Source organism: Prionailurus bengalensis, chromosome C1 (assembly GCF_016509475.1).
Source record: "Prionailurus bengalensis isolate Pbe53 chromosome C1, Fcat_Pben_1.1_paternal_pri, whole genome shotgun sequence".
In the NCBI taxonomy this organism is placed as follows: Eukaryota; Metazoa; Chordata; class Mammalia; order Carnivora; family Felidae; genus Prionailurus; species Prionailurus bengalensis.
The window spans coordinates 125547907-125569223 of record NC_057345.1 but is presented as its reverse complement, the minus strand read 5'-3'; positions in this window follow the sequence as shown (position 1 = coordinate 125569223).

The window sequence follows — 21317 nt, the reverse complement described above, 5'->3', positions numbered from 1 at the left end:
CCAACTTCTCATAGGATCATTTGTCTCCTCTTGGGTTTAAGTAGGTTTCTGAAGGTTAAGAAGTACCACATTTCTCTAGAATAGAGCTGACCCAGGAATTTAAATTAAAGTTCCTAAGGAACTGCTCTGTGTGGGTGGTACCCTCTTTTCTACTAATTGCCTTATTTATTACTGCTATTTGTTCTGAGTCACTCTTGACACACCCTCTCCAAATGTTTGCACTTTATCATTCTTCAAAAATGTTTCTAAACTTTCTGATGCATGTTTATTATGTATTTGTCTCTACAAACCCAGTTCTGGTGGGCCAGCAAGATGGAGAAGGCCAAGCTAGCCAATGGATGTTATCCTGGACATGAAGTTAGAAGCCTGGTTGTTTTTAGGAAAGGTAAATCAGGAAGATTGGCCACAATCTCAACTTTGCTCCCATCATGGCCCGTGGACAATAAGGGGTTGAGGAGGGAAAGGGAAGTATCAGATAAGGACATAGTTTTTCTAGTTGGTAGTTAATAAAATCCAAAGTCTTCATATGTGTGGCTTATAACTATAGTAAGCCCTTGAACTGTGTGGGTCCACTTACATGGTTTTTCAACTGTGTAGGGGGTCAGTAGCCCCCAAACCCTGCATTGTTCACAGTCAGTTGTACTCATTTCTAGAAAGAAACGTGGCAGAAGATTTGCCCTTCATCCATTCAGAGCGTATGTGCCGTTAAGCTCACGTGACTGCCTTAATAACAAAATTATGAGAATCTCAAGATGAATAAAATGCTATTTATTCATTCAACAAACATTTGTCAAGTGCTTTTTGTGTACCATCATGGAGATAGAGAGGTGTGAGTCTTCTTTCTTCAAAGAGCTTTGATCTAGTGGTAAAGTAACCAAAATCCCACAAAATAGGCTTAAAGTAGCACTGTGTTAGGAAAACACATGAAGTACTATTGCAGGGAAAATAAAATTGTACTATTCTGATACCTGGCACACGAAAAACAGTTCATAATAGTGAATTAATGAATAATATCATGGAGATATCTTTAAGGGAATGCTCCATTTGGGCTGGCTGTTGAGGAGGGGCCGATTTTGGTCAGAAACAGACTGGGCACTTCGTACAAAGACCCAGAGGTGAAAGTACATGAAACATCCTAAAAATGCCAACAAATTCAGTGTGGTTGGTCTGGGAACACCGAGAGATGTGGGGAAGCACACACTGTGAGGGATCTTGAATTTGAACTTTATTCTTCAGATAATGGACAATTAAGAGTGTCTGAAGAGGAGTTCTATGATTGGACTTGTGTTTTAGGAGAAAAAAAAAAAGAGTTTCCCAAATCCAAATTCTGAGGGCATTTTAGGAAAAATTGAAAAGGTGAGACTGGCAATGATACATCACATTGACCTCTATTTTTGAGTCTCGAATGAAAGCTTTGAGGCAATCATGTTTGGATTGCTACCTCCATTTTACCTAGAGAAAAATACACATGGAGAGGGGGTGGGGTTTGCCCAGAGTGGCACGCTAAGTAATGCAGAGCTGCTCAAAGAAGCCCTGTCTCTTAGTTTGAATCCTGGTGCTATTAGGACTCTTTCCTTTCCTAGTCAAGAAACAGACTGTGCATCTCCAGGATCTCTGCATTATGATTGTGTGTCTTCCCATAAACTATTGGCTCTTGATTCCAAATTGCTAAAGGAGTATCACGACTGTAGGGCATAAAGCTTTTGACCAAAGGAACAATGTTGCTGTTATTATTATTTTATTTTTCTGGGTAAAATTTGTTACCATGAATTGTCAAACTTATTTTGGACACGTGCCCTTTAACTACACCATATATGCATGTGATTCCCCATCTCTTTGGTTACCAGCCATTTGGATACCTCTGCAGCTGAAATTTATTTCTTTTTAAAAATTTTTTTTTTTAACATTTTATTTATTTTTGAGACAGAGAGAGACAGAGCATGAACGGGGGAGGATCAGAGAGAGAGGGAGACACAGAATCTGAAACAGGCTCACAGACCGTGAGATCATGACCTGAGCTGAAATCAAGAGTCAGGTGCTCAACCAACTGAGCTACCCAGGCAACCCAGAAAGTGGGTGAAATATATCTTTAGAGACCAAAGTTATTTCATCATTAGAAAATACATGTAGGAGAAACAAAGGCCAGCAATGAGTTTTAGTAAGAAGGACTATAGAGGTATAGCTTTATTTCATTCAAGTTGTTTCATGCGAATACAAGTTACCTTTTAGGAATGTCATCACATAGAATAATTTTGTATTGGAAGGAGAGAAAATATTAAAATCATATTCACATTAGGTATTTACTGGATCCACAGATGAAAAGAAAAAAAGCTCCGCAAATACAGAAGCTAGATCTAGGAGTGGGAATTTTCTAAGAAGGTGTGAGTTAATACCAGTAACTTGTCACTGGGTTTCTTTAGGATTGAACTGTCATGTTTAAAACAGAAACCCATGACTATACAGTCTTTAAAATGAATCCCAGACTCACTCCACAAGAAAATACACCCAGGGATTTCCTTGTGGCCACTTGGGTGGGATGGGAATGTCAGCAGTGATGGCAGGCTTTGCATCCCATGTGTCCGTGATACGTGGTCTTTTTAAGCGAGTGCTTAGAGATTTCACCATTTCCTTTAGTAAATTTAAGATTAAACTTTGAAAATTATAGGTGCTTTTTCCCCCCCTACTCTGTCATATTTAAACTTTGGAAACATTGAAAATACCCTTAGGCATCTTCAGATGAATCTCATAAGGTAGACTATCTGCTATTCACAGGAGGGTTTCTTCAAAGAGTCTTTCTTCCTCAGTCCCTTTCAAACCTTCCCCCCACACCTCCCAGGCTTAATCCGGTGTTGTCTCGGCTTGTTTGATCTGGGCAAACATGTCTACCTAGTTGATTCTTGAGTGAGAGACTCAAGACTCAACTCTAACATGGGTTAGGCTTGGTGAGCTGGTGGAATAATGGACAGAGGATGCCCAATTTCATGCCATCCAAGTGGAGACGCTCCACCAAGGTCCAGCAGGGGACTGCCATGCCTGGCAGCAGGCTTGGGAAGGAAGTGGAAAGCTCATGTCCATGACTCAGAGTGATTTATGATTTGATTAGACAATTTCTGTGAAAAGGTTACCTGGAAACAGCTTTTTGACATTTTTTTCCTCAAGTCAGAATGATTAAAATGACAATTTATTTATTTTTTTATTTTTTTAAAAAAATTTTTTTAACATTTATTTATTTTTGAGACAGAGAGAGACAGAGCATGAATGGGGAGGGTCAGAGAGAGGGAGACACAGAATCGGAAACAGGCTCCAGGCTCTGAGCTGTCAGCACAGAGCCAGACGCGGGGCTCGAACTCACAGACCATGAGATCATGACCTGAGCCGAAGTCGGCCGCCTAACCGACTGAGCCACCCAGGCGCCCCTAAAATGACAATTTAAAGGAGTTGGAAATGATGAAGGCTTTCTATATACTGTCGATACTGACCTAAGAAATTATAAAAGCCATTAAAAAGATTGTAGTTTGTGTTGGACTCAGGCCTTTGTGCTTCCTTCCCAGTCTCTCAAGCTACTTTTACATCCTCTGATACCAGTGGTGGAGTCCTGTTTAGGAAAAGGGATTTTTGGAGACCAACTGAGCTATACTGTGTGTTCCTTCCATTTTATTATATTAGTCTCCCAATGGGCAATATCTGGAGCAAACAAAGAATTAACCCCCCCCCCCCACACACACACGAATAGTACACCTTCTAAAATGCCCCCGATAGTAGCCCTCTTGTAGCCTATGGCTGGTGGCTGGTGGCTGGTTGATGCTCAGCAAGCCCCTGTGGGTTCAGTGTTCTGACAAGCTCGTAGGCCAGGCCCAAACCTCACCTCTCCTGGGCTCCACTGCATCCCTGGATCTGGCTTGTCGAACAGCCCTTCTCAGGCTTGATGTGTGTCAGAATCACAGAGGCACTTAGTAACAATTCAGAGGCTCAGGTCCTGTCCTAACTTGACAAGCTGAGTATCTGTGCTTTCATTAGCTCCCAGATGATTCTGATACATACCAGAGTTTGAGAAGCATCATTTTAGAGGCTTTTGTAGATACAGGCACCAGTCTTATTTGTCAGTGGGGACCCATGTGTTTTAGATGGGGGATGGGTATTCAAGAATCTGGCCAATGTATTTATCACCAATATTGAGAAGGCAGCATGAGCTTCCTCCTGGAATTTATAGACTAATTCCAAAAGGTATTTGGAGGGGTTGTTTGTAAGTTCTATGTGATACACAGGCTTCCTAACGTAAGTATTTTACAGAAGTCACTTTTCTGCAGACTTCCTGGAACATTTAATGTGCTTATTCTCATTGTGATTTCCAAGAGATGTCATAATATGGGATATTTACCAAATTTATTTGCGCCTCATATATTTTTTTTTTTCATAGAGCATATTACCAGACAAATGAAGGTGCATGCTTCTTTCTTTAGGAAGTTCTGTTTTAAGAAATGTTTGGAGCTATATTAAAATCTGATTCAACTTAGGTTTGTCAGTTTTAGCAAGGCCAAGGTGAACTTGTGAAAAATCAGCATTTTTTTCTACATTAACCTACCAATGCAATTATGGATTACAGTGTATGCAAAGAGATAGTTTGCTTCAATTTTAGTGAGTGCATTCCTCTTTTTTTTTTTTTTTTTTTTAACATTTTGTTCTGGTTTTTTAGTTCATGGAGCCTCAGAGGAGAGTTCCTGCTGTCTTTTTGTGCTTCATTTACCCAGGTCATTGCAGCTCTGTAAGACATGTGCTAAAGTAGCAAGGAATGAAATTTTAAATACACCCAAAGAGCTGAGATGCATTTGTAACACTTTGTTCTTTTGGGTTTTCTCAGGGAATAGGGTGCCCACATAGGAACAAATCAAATCAACAAAAACAAAGCACTGAGCTAGGCAAAACCACAAATGCAAATTATTTATATTGATATACCTACCCTATATATAACAAGCCTTCGCAAATCGATGAGCAGAGTAATTTCTTTCAACAATTTCTAAACAAGGCCCTATGACTAATTCAGGGACCATGGTTTTAGGCTATTACGCCAAGTTATCAAATCCATCAATATTCTTGAGTGTTGTTCCTTCTGTCTCTCTGCGTGTCCCCCAGCCATGACTTCACCCTACCCCTCCCGCCCCCCATGAGTTACTCAGGAACCCACGGAGGAGGTCAGAGATAGCAGGATTGAACCCCAAGCTCAGTGCCCAGACCACACAAATATCCCTGCCTCCCCTCGCCCTAGGCAAGGATCAAGGATTTTCACACATAATTGCACCAGGCAGAGGATAAACTCAAATTCACAGGGCCCAACCAACCAATTTACAGAGAACGAGGAGGCCGTTATATGAGATGAGGGGCAGTGGCAGGGGGAATAGGGCTTCAGGATCCAGTCCAGCCTACTTGGTGAGAATGCAGTGCCTGTCTGCTAAGGAGCTTAAGGCACCCGGTAGGGATTAATACTGCAAACAGCCCCGGGAGATAGATTAATCTGTATTAATTAAAACTGCAAAATGTTCTCTACCTGAGGAGTTTCAATCTTGAGAAGGAAAATAACTGTCTGCAAGGCAGGGGTCGAGGGAAGTATATAGTGATGGCTGTAAGGTGCTCTTTTGTTCTCCTTGCATTAAGGTGCAGAGTGAGAGAAAGAGAAAGGACAGTCCTCAGTGCTGAGTGGGTTGGGGGAGGGGGGTACTCTTCTGACCTCTAGCCCTGCTCCACTCCCCTGTCACTGGACCCCAGCACAAGCAGTAAGGGAAACCCAGAGGTGAGCTCCGGAAAAGGGCATCCTGCACTGAGGCTGATGTGGGTGTGAGCCCTGCGTCCATCGTGAGTGTCATGTGCCATGTGTGGGCCCTGTTATGATCCAGTCTGCTGGCAGAGGGAGTAAACCGAGCCCCGGAAGGGGGAAGCCACACAGTCATGGAGACTTGCCACTCAAACCTGGTTGCTGTCTCCACTCTTAGCTGCTGTGCTCTGCTGCCTCTCAGCAATAGCAGCTTCAGTAAGCCTGGGGGGAAGGAAGAACACAATCAAATTTTCCCCATGCATTCTAATGTTAGTTATGTAACAGCCTAAAACTGGCTATCCTTACTTCTTGGGAAGGTCCGCTCATTGCCGTTATTGGCTGATTTGCATTTTCTCCCCCCTCACCTGGACACTTCTCACCTGCTTTGCCTGCTTTTCCAGGTGCCCCCTTCCCCCAGGAAGCACTCCCAGACACTGCGGTGAACTGGACAGCCCACGGCCTTTCAGTGGCTCTTGCCTCCCCTATGAGTTACAGTGAAGACTGCACTACCTGGTCTTTCAAGGCCCCTTAGAGTCCCTAGTCCAAGGTTAAATACCTGGTAGTTGCTCAGGAAACAGGTGCTACCTCATACTAGGGGACCAGGATAAGATGCAGGAGAAGCCTTGCAATGGATTAAATCCCTAAAGCTATCAGTGCCTCCAGGGGGACTTGCCTCTGGGGGACCGTCACCCTTCTGGGAGCTCCCCAGTGGCTGCATCCTTCTGCAGGCCACCTCCTGACTCTCTGATCATTGCTTCCCAACTGACCTCATGGGTTGTGTCTCTTTGCTGTCCAGTGGACATAAATGCAACTTCCCCTCCATTTTCTCCTCCTCTGCATGTGTGTGTATGCGGGAGGCGTGCTTATGCTACCTCCTGCCCATTACTTGCTCTTTATCTTCGCTGGTGAATAAAGTGCTTCTGCCTGAGTCTAGAAATTTAGGAATGGTGAATCACCCTCCCTTGGGCTCCTCCGCTGACAGTCTGCACAAAGCCTCTCACATCTGTGTCCTCCTCTCCCTCTGTCGTTAGTCTAACCCACTCCTCCACATCCTTTCCAAGGCTGCCTCACATCTCTCCCTTCCTCTAACCCAGGGATGGGCAAACTACAACCAGCCCTCCAAGCCAGGCCCCAGGCCTACATTTTTTGAGAAACATTTGATTGGAACAGAGCTACACTCATTTGTTTATGTACTTGTCTCGGGCTGCAGAGTTGAACAGTTGCAAGGGAAAACTTAGGGCTCGTGAAGCCCAAACTCATCACTGGCTGGCCCTTCACAGTTAAAGTCTGCAGCTCCTGGCTCTACACTCTGTTCCCAGAGCCAGTGGCGCTCTGCTTCGCTCCTGAAGGATCCCTGTGGCTCTCTCACCTGCAGGGCCTGGCATTTAGGCCCTCACTGTCTGGCACCCCTCAGCCTTCATGACCTCCGCTTTTCCAGCACCCCTGCCTACACCCCATCTCCTAAATCACCTCTCTGCTCATCATCCAGAACAGACCCTTAATTCCTCTCTTCTTTGCTCTTCCCAAATCTCTAAGGCCAATGTCACCGCCTCTGTTGTCACCACACTTGGAAATACAGTTCCAGACATTCTTTTCTTTGGGTTCCCATCAGCTTTTTTTTTTTTTTTTAATTTTCTTTAATGTTCTTATTTATTTTTAAGAGAGAGGGAGTGACAGAGTGTGAGCAGAGGAGGGGCAGAGAGAGAGGGAGACAGAATCCGAAGCAGGCTCCAGGCTCTGAGCTGTCAGCACGGAGCTCAACGCAGGGCTCAAACTCACGAACCGCGAGATCATGACCTGAGTCGAAGTCAGACGTTTAACCGACTGAGCCACCCGGACACCCCTCCCATCAGCTTTCTTGAGGCACTTCCTATGCTTGCCTGTGCTGAATAGATAGTTCTGTGGTAGTCTCTCCACTGGCCTCTTGCATCTGTCCTTGCTCCCTTGCCATCTGTTCTCCATATAGCACATACATCGATATTTTGAAAACATCATTCAGATGACTTCACCCCCCAGCTCATTGTTGGTAGAATAAAATCAATCCTACCTTGGGCTTCCGGGTCTAACCCGGAATTCTGCCTAACCTCTGTGCTTTTCACTGGCCACTGCTTGAGCTCTACTCTGGCCATGCTCAACCTGTTATCTGCTCTGAAACATGCCATGCTTGTTTCTGTCTCAGAATTTTCTCACATGCAAAAAGCACTTAAAAAGTCCTTCAAGGGGGTGTCTGGGTGTCTTGGTTAAGCATCTGACTCTTGATTTTGGCTCAGGTCATGATCTCATGGTTCATGGGTTTGAGCCTGGCATAGGGCTCTGTGCTGTGTGGAGCCTCCTTGAGATTCTCTGTCCCCATTTTCTGTCTCTCCCGTGCATGTGCCCATTTTCTCTCTCTCAAAATACATAAACAAAACTAAAAAAAAAAAAAAAAAAAAGAAAAGTTCTTCAAGGTAGGGGTTGAAAAAAATATCAAACTTGTTTCCCACTGTATTCCAAGTGCCTAGAACCATGCCTGGCATAGTGTTAGTATTAGTATGTATTTGTTCAATGAATGATTAAGAGGATGATTCTTCCTGGTCTCCCAATCTGGCACGGGGAGCTGAATGAACACATTTCACAGGTCATTCATTCAGAGGCTGGCAGGCAAGGCTAGCGGCCTTTTATTTCCAGAGGCCTGAGTTCACTTCTGTCAGCACATCTGCAGACCGTTCACTCACCCTCCCGTCATGCCGTGTGTGGTCATGCCGTCTGTGAGGCCCCTGGGTGGGCTCCACTGGGGGGCTCAGTCGGGGAAGAGAAGTAAAATCCATCATCCTCATAAAGAGCAGTTGTGGTGGCTGCTGTAAAGGTGGTGGCCAGGTGACAGGTGAAACGGGACCTCATGAGAACAAACAAATTTGAACACAGAAGTAGAAATTGGGAGTATAATAGGATGCGAATGCAGGACATGTGAGAAGGCAGCTCAGGCCCGCTTTCAGCCTGGGTGGGGCTGTGGCCTAGGGGCCTGAGTCGTAGCACAGGAACCCTGCAGGTGGGCCAGGCCTGCCTCGGTGACCCCTTCAGAATAGGAGCCTCCCAGGCCCATCCAGCCACCGCCGTGGGAGCGTACAGGGCTCCACACATGGAGACCTGACTGCTGCTGCAGCTGTCCATCCTTCAGGAGGCAGTCCCTGGTAAAGAACTTTCTCCACTGCCTCCTTGGAAGGGACCTTTTCTCACATCGAGAGTGAAAGTACCACACATCAAGAGGAAGAGGTGCCAATGTCGCCTCCCGTTAAGGGGATTTATAATGGAGCTCCATTTTTCACCAATTTACAGACAACTCCTGGGCTCCCGGCTTGTAACTCGGTCAGCTCTGCTTCAGTGGGCACGTGAGCATTTCTCAAAGGCATCCCTATGGCCCATTGTTTGGGGTCTGGCCTTGGAACAAAAAAGGTTTTGTGTGCTCGCCACAGTGTGTGCCAGGACTAAAGTGTTTCACTCTGTCCCTAGAGGCCAACCTTTCTCTCTCTCTCTGTCTTCTTCCCGCCTCCCTTTTTCTTTCCTTCCTTCTTTCCCTATTTCCTGACTCCTCTCTTTCTCTCTCTCACACACACATTGAGCTCTGGTCTTGAGAAAGCAGAAGAGAAATCTTCTATCAGGCAAATGCTCATGGCATCAAACGCATTTCTACTGAAGATTCAGACCCCTTGGATGTGCGCATGAAAACAGTTGATTTCCTGAGCTGAAATGAGTTTCTGCAAGATCTGTTGTTAAATGACCGCCAAAACATGCTTACTCGTTTTTAAGTTGGCCTTCTGTGTGCTCACTTAGTGCTATCTCATGTGATGAGTTTATTCTCTTGAGAACCGTGTGTCTGGACACATCCTGTCATGGGTCCCCTAAGAGATTCCCACCTCACCAGCGACGCATAAGCAGAGTGGCGTTGTTGGGACCAGATGGGAGACCCACCCGGTGAAGCTGAGACCCCACCTTCCAGAGGTCTGACAGAAGGCGGCTTCTACTCTGACTCTTCAGACATCTTTTGGCATTCCCTCACCTCACCACGGGGTGTGTGACTGATTGGCTTTAAAACCGTTGCTAGGCATGGATAAGCATATTGGATTCTTCCCAAAAGGCAGTGAGAAAGCCCCTGTGCCCTCCCCATTTCTGATTTCATGCCCTCTGGGGCAGTGGACAGGGTTTCCAGGCAGACGCATATGGGGATACTCGTGAGTGCCAGTGTCTCACCCTGGTCCCAGACATGGAGGGCAAGAGGGGCCTCGCTGGGCTTCCCAGCATCCCATGTTCCCATAACTGCCACTGCCTTTCCTTCTCCTCTCTCCTCTCAGACTCTTCTCCTTCTCAATCAACACAGTCACGGTCAGACCTGCCTTGAAGTCAGTGAAGTGTGTCTTATATGCAAGATAATGTATGCATTATCCAATTATTTAGTGTGCCTGGCACTCAGCGGGGACTCCGTTCAGTGCTTCTCTTCTGCCAAAAGTCAGATGGCACCCTCCTGTTGCCAAGCTAAATTCCCAGATTCCCCACCAAGACATTCCATTTTGCTTCTCTGCACTCGCCCATTCACTGGGTCGGTGAGGCAGACCCCTGGTGGAGAGCCTGCAAGCCTCTGCCCATCTCTGCCCAAAGGCGGCAGTAATGGACCTCCATGCTTCTTCCTACAGGGGTGTGAGGGCCTCAGTGCTTTTCGCACAGCTCCTCACACACCCCACTTCCAACAACCCTGAGTCTGCATATAAGGTGAGACACCTGCCATCCGTTGTGGGTTGAATTGTGTCCCCTAGAAAGATATGTTGAAGTCTTAACCCTGAGTTACCTATGACTGTAACCTTATTTGGAGAAAGGGTCTTCACAGATGTAATCAAGTGAAGATGAGGTCCTACTGGATTGATGTGGCCCTCAGTGCAATGATTGGTGTCCTACAAAGAGAGGGAAATCTGGCGGCATGCTGACACACAGGGAGAAGAGCACGTGTTGACCCGGGCAGAGTTGAGGTGATAGAGCTACATAAGCCAAAGATGGCTGCCGACCAGCAGAAACTAGGGAGAGGAAAGGAAGGATTCTTTCCCAGAGTCTTCAGAGGGATTACAGCCCTTGATTTTGGACTTCTAGCCTCCAGAACTGAGAGGAAAATGGTTCTGTTCTAAGCCACTTAAGTTGTTATAATTTGTTTCGGTTGCCCTGGGATATTAATACATGTACATCCTAGCCAGAATCCTATGCACCAGGTACAACTTGCCAGCCACTTATTTGGGGGAGTCTCCACCTCACCCACTTTGGGAGGTCCAGTGGGGATTTGGGGGAAATTTGCCCACCATGTGCAATTTAAAGCAATGAGGCCCTTTTTGTCAGGGAGAGAGTTTCTTAGGCCAGACCCATTTCCTGTCCACCACTGGACTCCCAGAGTTGTGACAGCCACAGGACTAAGGTCGAGCTGTGCATCTTAGGGAAAGGCCCACTAGGTCTGCCTCACATTAAGCACTTTGAATTAGAAGAGAAGAAAAGGAACTTTCTCAAAGATGTTTGGTCCAGCCTGGTTCATCAATTTAGGGCTCCGTATAGGACTTTGGAGAGAGGCATAAAGTTGCCAGGAAAAGGCTTAAGTTTTCTAGGAGATCTTTGGAGCACGGTTGTCCCAAGAACTTGCAGCATGTTATGCATTGTGTTGCATGTTGAAGATGAGGTATCTCTGGCATAGAAATATAGTAAATAGCGCTCCTGTGGCACTCAGCACCAGGCACTGTTAAATTGCTTTGCAGATATTAACTCATGTAATCCTCACGACAACCTGGTGAGCTAGGTACTCATTGTCTCCATTAAAGGGGTGAGGAAAGGGCACAGAGAAGCTCAGTAACTTCTCATAGGCTACCCAGCATTATAGGTGATAGAGCAGAAGATCTCCATTCACAAAGTCTGATTCCTGAAGTTGTATTCTTCTTTTATTTTATCACATTTTTTAAAAAAAAGTTTATTGATTTTGATAGAGAGAGACAGCATGCATGAGCAGGGGAGGGGCAGAGAGAAGGGAGCAAGAGGATCCCAAGCAGGCTCTGTGCTGCCAGTGCAGAGCCCCATGCAGGGCTCGAACTCATGAACCGTAAGATCATGACCTGAGCTGAAACCAAGAGTTAGACGCTTAACCAACTGAGCTACCCAGGTGACCCCTGAGTTTGTATTCTTAACCACAACACCACTTAGGGCCCCTTTCCTCACAATTTATCCAGATGGGTGAAGTCAGTTTTACATCACTGGACTCCAGACTTCCCTACCCACTGATGCTCTGCAGCATCTCCAGAGATGAACGCGCTTGGAGATAAAGGACTGATACCAACTGTCTGTGATGATCCTGAGCAGTAAGAGGGGCAGGCAGGGGAGCCAAAGATGGAGTCAGGGACAGCCCTGGCTGCCTCTCCCAGGCCAGTGGTTCTCACACTTCAGCATCCGTCAGAATTACCTTGAAGACTTGTTGAATCACAGGTTGTTGGGCCCACCCCCATAGTCTCTGATTCTATAGGTCTGGGGCAGAGGGACTCAGGCCCAAGGATCTGCATTTTCTCAGGTTTCTGGGTGACGCTGGTATAGTTAGTCTAAGTGCTACACTTTAAGAAACATTACTTTAAGCTAATTTCCACTCTGCTGCGGTGGAAGCTGTAGTCAACTCCTTAGATAATCACAGAGACAATATACTGAGATCTTTGATGTGGTTTTTCCCAAGTATGCTATTGGTGACTCATTTAGGGGAGCAAAATTATCAAGCGGTGATTTTCGTGAAGATGAGCAAATTGAGCTTCCCAGTGGCCGTGTCCTCAGGGGTTCCTGCCAGCAGTCCTCTGTCTCTCCTGCAGTGGAATGAGAGGGAACTGGTTCACATTTTGCACGAAGGATGTTGAGTTAAACCTACTGCAGAGAAGGAGGAATTCTCCCTGGTCCAAAATGATTTAGGTCTAATTCTCTCTTGGGGCAGAGGGATTCCCAAAATTCCCCCATCCCGCCCCTCCATCCCTGAAGTATGTGATGATATAAGCCATGTGTTTGTTGATGCTTCATAGTGGTTCCAGTTGGTATAATGGCCTTACCCATTTCTTCCTGCATGTCCTGTAAGCTCCCCAAAGTGACCCCATGTTAAGCTTCTGTTTCCATTTTGCCCTGGAACCCACTTCTCTGGTTTCTCTCAGTTAATATGAATAGTAATGAATATGCTAAAAATTTGGAGGTCACCCTTGACCATTTCCCCTGCATCCAATATCACGGTTTCCCCAAAGTGCTTGTCCATCCTTCTTCATTCCATGAGAGCGTGTCTCTATCCTGTCTCACCTGGGCCATTGCAAATGCTTCCTAAGTGCCACCCCTGCCTTCTATGTTGCAAATGTCACCCCCTCATCACTGCTTCCAGAATGACCCATAGAAAACTGGGCGTGGCTAACTAAGGTCCCAGGCAAACCTGCCCACATACGCTTTTATATGGCCCACAAGCTAAGAATGGTTTGTATATTTTTAAATGGTTAAAAGCAATCAAGGGGCACCTGGGTGGTTCAGTCAGTTAAGCATCTGACTCTTGATTTTGGCTCAGGTCATGATCTCATGGTTTGTGGCTTGAGCCCTGTGTGGGCTCTGTGCTGACAGTGTGAGGCCTTCTTCGGATTCTCTTTCTCTCCTTCTCTCTCTCTCTCTCTCTGCCCCTCCTGTGCCCTCTGTCTCTCTGCCTCTCTCTCTCTCAAAAATTAATAAACGTAAAAAAACCCAAAAAACAATTAGAAGAATAACATTTGGTTTCATGGAAAATGATATGCAGCTCAAGTTCCATTGTCCATACATAAAGTTTTACAGGAACACAGCCGTGCTGATTAGCTTGCAGATCGTCTGTGGCTGCTCTCATTGTCCATCACAGAGATACATAGTTGTGATAGAGACTGTATGACCCACAAAGGCTACTGTGATTACTGCCTGGCCCCTTAGAGAAAAGATTTGGTGACTCCTGGGCTTGCAGCCCTTCTGTGGTACTCCTGGGGCCTCAGGGTAAAGTTCAGCTTCCTTACCGTGGCCCACCAAGACCTCCCAAGACCTCCGCTATCTGTCCCCTTCCTATGTCTTCTGCCTCACCCCCCTTGGTTCCTGGTTTTGCAAACTTAAATGCCATCAGAGCCCAGGCTGGCAATGTTAAAAAAAAAAGACACACAGCGGCAGTCAGGGTAAGTTAATACAGTGGTGCTGAGGCCCTGGATGAACTGGACGGTGCATGCCTCACTAAAAACATTCAGTAAAATAGAACAAAACAATACAAAATGAAAGCCGTGTGAGCACAGGGCATCCGGTTCCACCATGAGGCTCCTTGTCTTTCTGCTTTTGACCTTGCTGTCCCTCAGCTGGGAGTGCCCTTCTTTCTATCTTCATCTGTTCGACTCTTGCTCTCCCCCAGGAGTCATGGCTTGACCGTGTTGCACAGAAAGTTGGGTTTGATGTCCCTCTGGGCCTCTGGGATTGTGTCTGTCACAGCATAAATTCCTTCGCCTTGAGAACATTTATTTACTCTTTGGTTTCTGCCATAAGTCTCTTGGCTGCTTGAGGGGAGTGTTTTCTCACTCAGCTTTTATGCTCAGCGTGTGTTTGTAGAATGAATGAGCGAAAGTATACATGAGGAAATGAATTAACTCAGTGACTCAGCAGAATCCTGTGATCCTCACAGAAGAGTGAAGTGATGCAAAGTATCCTCTTTATGGCTTCAAACAATTACATTGTTTTTAACCCCTTTTAAGCTTCGTCAGTGTCCTCAGATTTGATCCAACTTGTCATCTCTTTACAACACCCTATAAGAGGGGGTGCCTGCGTGGCTCAGTAGGTTAAGCGTCTGATTCTTGATTTCGGCTCAGGTTATGATCTCACGGTTCATGAGATCGAGCCCCGTGTCAGGCTGCGCTGACAGTGTGGAGCCTGCTTGGGATTTTCTCTCTCTTCTCCTTCTGCCCCTTCTTTTCTCTCTCTCTCTCTCTCTAAATAAATAAATAAATAAATAAACAAACATTAAAAAACACACTCTGAGAGAAGGAAGGTGGGAAGAATGATCTCTGTCTTGTAAAAAATAGGAGCAGCAGAATACGGTTTGGTGATACCAGGGGAATCAGATAGCTAGAAATTCCTTCCTTTTACGTGGCTCTTCCATTCAGTTGCATCTCACTAAAAGTGGGTTGAGCACCTGCTTTGTTTTAGGCACTCCACTAGGCCCCAAAGATCCAGAAAGGAACAAATCACAGTCTCAGACTCCAGGAGGTCACAGTTTAACTAGGTCAACAAGCTTGTCCATCTTGTGACAGCAGCAGGCGAGGGAGCCTCAAGAGAAGTGAGGGATTTCAGGCAGCCAGGTGGGCACACGTACCTGGGAGAGAGCAGGGGAGGGACTTTTCTCACTGAGGTTGGGTGTCTCTCCCCAGCCTTCAGACTAAGAGATCTGTAGAGTCAGACTCTCCCTATGCTGGAGATGGCACTAGCCCCCACCCGTCTCATCTCTACTGAGTCACCAATAACTAACCCGCCTGAATCTACTAGCCTCGTCAATGCATCACAGAAGGGCTGGCCCCACATGAAGTGGCTGTACTGCAACCCTGAGGGAGGATATGTTTGCCAATTGTAGACTGGAGAAGATTTGGGTAGGAAGAAAGTAGAGCCTGAATACATCGCCTCATCTCTCCATAAGGCTCTGCGTGGGTCTGGGCTCCTGGCTGGACTCCCAGGAGGGAACCCGCCTGGGTGCACACTGCACATGCACAGGGGAAGGCGGCTCAAGAGTTTGTCTGAGACAGTACTGAAGGCTGCTCTGGGCTGTGCCATGCTGTACCCTCCACGTGTGGCAGGTCATTTCATCCTCACATCGCCCCTGTGCGGGCAGTCCTGTCATTGGCTCTAGTTCACAGAAGAGGAAGCTGGTGCTGGGAGAGATAAATGAACGTGGACAAGGCTGGAGGGTAAATAAGTGGCCGGTTGCCATACCATAACACCCAAATGGTAGTCCCTGTTTCTGGGGTTCCCCAACCTCTGGCCAAAGGCAAAGAATAAAAATACTGCAGGGAGTTCTTGTAAATTAAATTTTTAGCATCATCTTAATCAGAATCCATTTTAAAATTTGGGGCACCTGGGTGGCTCAATTGGTTAAGCCTCTAACTCTGATTTCGGTTCAGGCAGGTCATGATCTCGAGTTTATGGGCTAAATCCCCACATCAGGCTGTGCACTAATGGTGTGGTGTCTGCTTGGGATTCTCTCTCTCTCTCTTTCTGTCTCTGCCTTCCTCTGCTTTCTCTCTCTCTCTCTCTCAAAAATAAATAAATAGGGGTACCTGAGTGGCTCAGTCGGTTAAGCGTCTGACTTCAGCTCAGGTCATGACCTCACAGTTCATGAGTTGGAGCCCCGCATCAGGCTCTGTGCTGACAGCTCAGAGCCTGGAGCCTGCTTCGGATTCTATGTCTCCCTCTCTCTCTGTCCCCAACCCCCTGCCCCCCACCCCCACATTCTGTCTCTCTCTCTCAAAAAATAAACATGAAAAAAATAAAAAAGAAACCTTAAAAAAAGAAAATTTAAAATTGGGGAGGGCATTAAAATACCCTTTGTGTGTATGTGCAGTAATGATAATAGAAGCTATCAGTCCCTGGTTCTGAGGTGTATCCTATTGCTTTTTGACAAAATGTTTTCAGGAAATTCCCAAGTCCAGGACCCCTCATCCATACTACACAGCTGGTCAGGCCACCTTCTCCCTTCTCTTTTGTGAGGATGGCCAAGAAAATGATACACACATGTATGTACGTGCATACACACAGTTGTATTTATATACAGACGTCTATGGAGTAAGCTGAAACATTGAATAAATCTTGAAAAGAAGTTCTGGGCTTCCCTTGTGGATTGTGCTTCAGCTTTGTCCAGAGCTAATCTACTTAAAATTATGGTAGTAATGATTGTTTATCTTATAACCACTGCGAACTATACAATCTTCCTCAGGGAAGATAATCCAGGGCTCGACTGCCCACAGTTCACAGATGTCATTGGAAATTATTTTCACAGGAATGACTCAACTGCTTTCTGCTTCAAAGATACTGTATATTTTGCCTCTTGGGGCCTGGACTGAGGTTGAGAACAAGGCTTAACCCAAATGAATCCCCCTTCAGTTCCTGACGCAGCTGGGTATGTTCCTACAACTATAATGTTAAGTCTCAAAATGGTTGTGTTTCAGACAAAATGGAAACATAAAAAGCACTTTTCATGAAAAGCTAAACACAGAATCTTATCTCAAACAAACAATTACACAAACAAATGCTCTCCTTTTATTAAAGGTCATGGGAGGCAAAGTGTATTAGGAAGAAAAATCAAGGATCCTTTTCTAAAAGTAAACAGCTTTTAATCTACAAATTCCTGTATGTGTTATGTGACATCAGACCAATGATTGAAAGTGAAAAATTCAGTGAGCAGTTTGCTTTGTGGTATCGAATTGTTGTTGGTATCCTAATGAATTGTTCCTATCACTGTGAGCCGGAAAAGTCTAAGGTGTATGTGAAGTCAAAAACTTGTTTTCCAGTTCTTTGCTAGCAATTCTGGGGTTTGACAGGGGATGGAGAAAAGTCCAAGAGCATAGCAAATGAGGAAGAGATTCAGAAAGGAGAGATATAAGTATGAAGGCCTTAAGCCTTAGCTGACATTAGGTGTGGTACAAAGAAAGAAATGCCTTCGCATACAAATAACTTTTATTTTGCCTCGGGCTGACCTGGAAATCTCCTTCTCTGACTAGTGCACGGTAGATCACTAGCAGGAAAGCCTGCTAGGTACATTTGAGCGTCTTGGGTTTGAAACCATCTAAACATCCATCAGCAAAGAACTGGTTAAATAAAATGGGGTGCATATGTTCAAGAGAATTCTATGTAGACAGTCTGTATGGATATGAAAATTATGCAAGGTATATTGTCAAGTAAAAAATGCCTTATACCCATATAAATGTGTGTGTAAGATAACACTGTTTATATTTTTAAAAAGAACAAACCTCTGTGTGCAAATGATTGACCCTTTTTGGAAGGACATAGACCACACAGGTAGCAATAGATAATTACCCTTGAAGATGTTTCTGAAGTTATTGGAGTGAAGAGAGGTGGTTTTTTGTTTGTTTTACTTTTGTCTTATACTCTTCTGTACAGTTTGAAAAAGTTAAAAATCCCCACTGTAAGCCTATGTTACCTGGGCGTGGGTGTCGTTTCTGAGATGGCTTCTGTGACACGAAATGTTCTGGGCATCTGATCAATTTTCAGGGTCATGAGATGACAAAAGGTGTGGTACAGGTAACAGTTCTCTGCAGATTCCAAAGTGGGTTCCAGGGCTTTTCTTGTCTGTCTTTCTTCCTTCCTTCCTTCCTTCCTTCCTTCCTTCCTTCCTTCCTTCCTTCCTTCCTTCCTTCCTTCCTTCCTTCCTTCCTTCCTTCCTTCCTTCCTCTTTCTTTCTTTCTTTCTTTCTTTCTTTCTCTTTCTTTCTTTCTTTCTTTCTTTCTTTCTTTCTTTCCTTCCTTCTTTCTTAGTGTAGCCCAGGAGCCCTCCATCTGAGGGTGATGGAGCCTGGTGCCAACAGTGACAGTTGCAGCTGAAATATTCCTGAAGCCATTACAGAGGGCTGCGACTTCAGGCTGTGCTTCCCTTCCTGCCTCAGACAACTGCCTGGAGCCCGCACTGCTCTCCCCCTCCTTCCTGGAAACACGTGGGGCTGTGTTCCCGACGCAGGGGGAGATGCCTGAATTATCTGGAAAGGGGAGGAGACAGCAGAGCTGCCCTGGCAGCAGAATGGGGCAGCTGTTCTCTGAGACACGTGACTTCATGAAGCCTCGGTTGGCAAACACACTGCCTCATCAGGAAGGGAAATCCAGCAATCCAAATGCTTTATGAGGCCCCAAACTTAGCTCACACTGTTTATTTGGGCTCTTAGTTTAATGTTGATCACTGGGATCTAAATAATGATTCATTGCCCCACCTGACACGCAGTCCTACTTTATCTTCCAAGAGGGGTAGGAAGTTCCCGCCAAGTGGGTCTTGGCTCTATTACAGCTGCTTGGCAGTCTGGGCCCCAGCACAGGAGGGACACAGATTCAGAGAGGGAGACACACACAGACAGACAGACATACATACACACACACACACACACACACTCACAAATACATTCACAAACCACTGTACACACTTGTAACACACATGCCTCTCACACCCACATAGCTCACATACTCACGCGAACACTCACCCACACTCACACACTTACACACGCTCCCACACTCATACAACACGTGCTACTCATTCAAACTTACAACATATAAGGGGTGCCTAGGTGACTCAGTAGGTTGAGTGTCCAACCCTTGAATTTGGCTCAGTTCATCATCCTCCAGGTGCATGGGTTCAAGCTCTATGTCGGATTCTGTGCTTATCATGGAGCCTGCTTAAGATTCTCTTTCTCTTTTGGGGAGCCCGTATGGCTCAGTGGGTTTCAGTTCAGGTCATGATATCTCAGTCTGTGAGTTCGAGCCCCACACTGGGCTTGCTGCTTTCAGCACGGAGCCCACTTCGGATCCTCTGTCTCCCTCTCTCTCTGCCCCTCTTCCCTGTTCTCTATCTCTCTCTCTAACAAGCAAAGAAACAACCTCACAGCATATATAAACGCTCACACACACACTTCCTACACACTCACAGTGCCATATACTTTGTGAAGAAATGCTCAGAAACAGGAGCATGGATCAAGAATTCTGCTTTATTAAAGCAAAACAGTCTCTGCCTCAGTGAGTTGAAGGGCTTGGCAAAAAGAGCGGTAGCAATGCCTTAGGCAATGGTGTTGAAAGATACATGACAATTCACAAAGTGAGAATTTTCCAGTTCCTCCTCCTCTTGGGTTGTTACCGCCCTGAAGCTGGGTTTGGTGGTTCCCCTTGGCTGTCAGGATCCCCTTTCGACCCTCCCCACCCTTAGTCAAGCACACCACAGTTCACTCAAGGTGGTGAAAGAAGAGCACTCAGGACAGGGAAGAAGAAAGCTGTGCTGCTCAGCAGGTCCAGCCAAGTGACACTCCTCTGAGAACGTTGTGGAGTTAAGGGGGATGAGGCAGGGCAGGGCACAAGGAGGGAAGCAGGAGAAGGATGTGCGATGTGCCCCTCCATGGGGACTTGACAAGCTTAAGCCCAGCCTGCCCATTTCCTTTATAGTGCACAGTGACCTGGCCTTGTTCTTGCAGCTGAGAGTGACCCAGTGAAATTTCTTTTATGTGCAGAAATAAGGTCAGCTTGAGTCTTGTGTCCATTAGTGAGTCTCTTCTCTTCCTTCAAGGTGTAATGTTTTTGCCTCTTCTTCCTCCTTGAGGCTGTCTGCCCAGCACTGGTAGGCAGTCAGTGACTATTGAACGAAAGAATGGCAGCCTTCCTGATGCAGTGGTCCAGGTATCTCTGTATGGTTCTCTACATACATATAAAGGGGCTTTGGCCATCTGGTGAACATGAAGAAGATTATAATGTGCCTGAACATTACCTCATTGTCTGAATATCTTTTCTTCTTTATTCATGTGTACTTCCTTGGTGATCTCATCCAGCCTCACGGGTTTAAATACTAGTTATATACTGACAACTCCCCAATCTAGATCTCCATCCAGTATCTTGCTTGTGAATCCCAGGCTTGTATATCCAATGGCCTTCTGGACATCTCCAATTAGATGCTTCATTAGGCTTTCAACTTGACATATTCACAAAAACTCCCAATTTCCTATTGAAACTTGCTTCACCTGAAGGCTTCCCCCTCTCAGGAAAGGTAACTCAATCGTTCTGGTTTATCGTAAGGAGAAATCCTTGAATTTATTCATGCTTTTAAATTTCTTTTCACTGCTATTTACTTCATTGGACTGACATTTGAAGTATATCCCAGAACTGAGCACATCCTAATGCCTCCACTGTTCTGGTCAGAGCCACCCATCACATCACTCTTTGGATTACAGAAAATGTCCTAGCTGGTGTCCCTGTGTCCTCCTTGACTTCTCTGCGTGCATCTTTCCCCAGTAGTCCTGGCATTTCTTTAGAAATGTAAGCAGGAAATGTCAGCTCTCTGCTCGCAAACCACCAGTGGTCCCACATCTTGCTTCATGTCCAAGCCAGAGTCCTTACCTTGTCTACAACCTTGATCTCCATCTCCACCACCCAATCTCATTTCCTACCCCCAGTTCCCCTAATTCCCTCAACCCTGTTCTACCAGCTTCTTGCCATTCTTTTCCAACACCAGCAGATTATCATCTCAGAAACCGTGCTCCACTGGTCCCTTTGCCTGGAACATCTGTCCCTAAATATTCTCATGGTTTGCTTCCTCATTTTTCTCAAGTTTGTTCAATGTTCTATATTAGAGAGATAGTCTCTGATCAACTACATCACCTCCATCTTTGCTGCTCTGAGTTATTCACCACAACACTTAACAATACTATACATGTTATGTCTATTTTTTTTGTGTTTTTATTAGTTTTTTAAATGTTTATTTT